At 49.1% G+C, this 2,982-nt stretch overlaps 1 long non-coding RNA gene across 1 annotated transcript in view; it reads left to right on the top strand.

The window, feature by feature from the left end:
* The first annotated feature begins 443 nt into the window (after positions 1-443).
* The window catches only part of LOC111738860, a 4,332-nt gene continuing 1,793 nt past the window's right edge, over positions 444-2,982 (top strand). The window contains exons 1-2 of the long non-coding RNA XR_002780006.1: positions 444-878; positions 2,286-2,403. This is a non-coding gene — a long non-coding RNA (uncharacterized LOC111738860). The remainder of the gene's footprint in view (positions 879-2,285; positions 2,404-2,982) is intronic.

Genomic DNA, 2,982 nt, shown 5'->3' with positions numbered 1-2,982 from the left:
TTTTACCTTGAAAAATTTCAAACCCATCAAAAAATTGTAAGATTATACAATAAATGCCCATTTGTCTTTTACCTAGTTGCCTATTGTGATTTCTCAGCCTTTGCTTTATCTGTTTAAAAAAAAGGATTTTTTTTAATTAACTATTTGAGAGTAAATTGCAAGACTTTAGTGAGTGTCCCCTAAGAACAAAGTTCTCCTGTGAAATCTCAACACAACAATCAAAATCAGAAAGTTTTGTAAAAGTGGAAATTCTCCAGTTTCAGGGAGGTGGTATCTCCAGGCTCCAGCCCCCAGGGAGAGCAGTAACTCACTTACAGGGAGGTGGTATCTCCAGGTGCCAGCCCCAGGAGAAGCGCAACATTCCAAGGTGCAGATGACAAATCTGTCTACTAGGCCCTGTTTGATCTGAGAGTTCCCCGGAAGCACAACATTTATCTTTGTACAAAACGTTACCGGCTACCTTCTGCTTCTTGTAATCTGCTTATTCAAGGATGTAGTAGGAGTCTTTATAAGCTGCCTCCTCTGGAAGCTCGGTGCTGATTCCTCTAACCCTGCGAGGTAGAGAGTCAGTCGCCGGCCGGCTAATAAAGGCTCATAATTAATCTCAATTGGCTCCGTGGGTCTTAGAATCATTCGCGCCATAACATTTTGGAGGTCTCACCGAGATCCTCCCCAGAGGGAGAAGGAGAGTTTTCCCTAAGACCCACAGCCCCGGTCTCTCCGGGCGGGCCAGGACCGCGTCCAGGGGATGGCCGCTGAGAGACGTTCCTCACCCTGGACGTTCCTCAGCCTCAGACGTCGGGCGGCCCTAGATCAGAGAGACCGGTGGACAAACATTTCTGAAAATTGGATGCGAGCTTTCTGATCCAGTCTCATCGGTGAGTTAGTCTAAGAGTCCTCTTAGACCTGTTTCTGTCTGTGGGCCCTAAGAACTAGTGGAAGGCTGGACGCAGCACAGCTTCACTAGTACGGTCAGGTCTGAGACGTAAGACCCTGACCCAGTACCTGTTTCAGTTTCGGTTTCTGATACGCTAGCATTTTGTGTTACCTGTAGTCTGTTTTGTCTGTCTGTATTTTGTATGTTTGTCCGGACCGGTCGAATGTACTGTTACCCTCCTATTGCCTTGGTCCTCATAAGTTTACTTACTTTGGTTTCCGTCAAGTTTGTCTCATTGTCTGATCATTCTGGTCTCTGAATGTCTCTTGTGATTTTTCTTGTTATTCTTTTTAGTTTATTAATTCTTCTTTTTGCAAGGTTTCTTGCTGCTACAGCACCGCCCAAGTGGCCACCTAGTCACCGAGTGGACCTTGTCTAACATTCTTATCTTTCACAGGACTTTTATTCTCATTCACATCCATCCCCGCCGCCATGGGACAGGCTTCTTCTAAGCCCACTCCCTTGCGGTGCCTTGTGGACAATTTTGAGGATTTCAGGCGACGGGCCTGAGGTTATGGGTCGTCAGTCACTCCGTTCGATCTCCAGAGGCTCTGCCAAGTAGACTGGCGGCCTTCGGAGTTGGATGGCCATCTGAGGGTTCCTTTGATTTGAGGGTACCTTCAAAGTCAGAAGTGTTGTTTATGGGAATCCTGGTTACCCTGATCAGGCCCCATACATAAGTGTTTGGATAGACATTGTTTCTGATGCTCCTAAGTATCTGAAAGATTGTCAGAGTAAATCAGACTCTCTGCCAGCGCCTGCCTCTCATACGGTTCTTCTGGCAGGGCCAAGGAGCACTCTGGCACCTCAGAAATCCCTTGAACCTGTTCTACAGGCACCTCCAGAGGATCCGGAGATCCTCAATCCCCCTCCCTATTGCTCTCCTGGTAACCCCTTTAGGCCTCCTGATTCTCGGGAGGCAGCCCCTCTTCGGAGCCCACCACACACTAGGACGGGGGCTGTCTACTACCCTCCACAGGATCCTGACTGACCCCATCCCTGATTCGTTGCAACCTGCAGCTGTCCTGGTGCCTCTCCGACAGATAGCCCCACCTGGGGGAGACACCCAGACCTCTTTCATGGTGTATGTCCCTTTTTCAACTCGTGATCTGTATAACTGGAAATTGCAAACTCCGTCCTTCTCAGAAAAACTCCAAGGCTTGACCTCCCTTTTAGAATCCATCCTTTTCATCCACCAACCCACGTGGGATGATTGCCAGCAGCTTTTACAGGTTTTATTTACTACAGAGGAGAAGGAACGTATTCTAAGGGAAGCTGCAAGGGGGGTCTCGGACCCCACTGGGCAGCCCACCACTGACCCCGCACGGGTACAACTTGTATTTCTCAGCACCTGACCCGACTGGAATCCCAGCACAGATCAAGGTAAGGAGGCTCTCCTGAGGTACCGCCAGTTGTTACTTCAAGGCCTCTGGGCAGCAGCTCGCTGACCAGTCAATTTATCCAAGGTAAGTGAGGTTATTCAGACTAAAGATGAGTCACCTGCAGCATTTTTAGAGAGGTTACTAGAATCTTATAGACTGTATATTCCCATTGACCCGGAGGACCCAAATAATCGGCGAGCCATTAATCTAGCCTTTGTTAGTCAGTCGGCCCCAGATATCAGAAAGAAATTACAAAAACTAGAAGGGTTTAAGGGAGAGAACTTATCTAAGCTTCTCAAGATTGCCCAGAAGGTGTTCAACAACAGGGATGATGTCCAGAAGGTTATGTTTGTTGGACAGGATACGTCACGGGGCCCGCCCGGCCGGGACTGGGACCGGGACCGGGACCGGGACTGGGGCCGAGGGCCAAGCCGACGGGCAGAGGGAAAGGCAGACTGGGGTTGGAGTAACTTAGAGAAGGACCAATGTGCATACTGTAAGAAGAAAGGACATTGGAAGAACGTGTGCCCCAAAAAGGGTCAGGGCTCCTACATTATGAGCCCCCGGGAGCCCAGGGTAACATTGCAAGTCGGGGGCCAACCTGTAAACTTTTTAGTGGATATGGGGGCTACTTACTCAGTTTTGCAGAATACCCAAGGCCCC

This window comes from Pteropus vampyrus, unplaced genomic scaffold (assembly GCF_000151845.1).
Source record: "Pteropus vampyrus isolate Shadow unplaced genomic scaffold, Pvam_2.0 Scaffold44, whole genome shotgun sequence".
NCBI lineage: Eukaryota > Metazoa > Chordata > Mammalia > Chiroptera > Pteropodidae > Pteropus > Pteropus vampyrus.
Note: the sequence above shows the minus strand (reverse complement) of the source record. Positions and strands in the feature narration are given on the sequence as shown.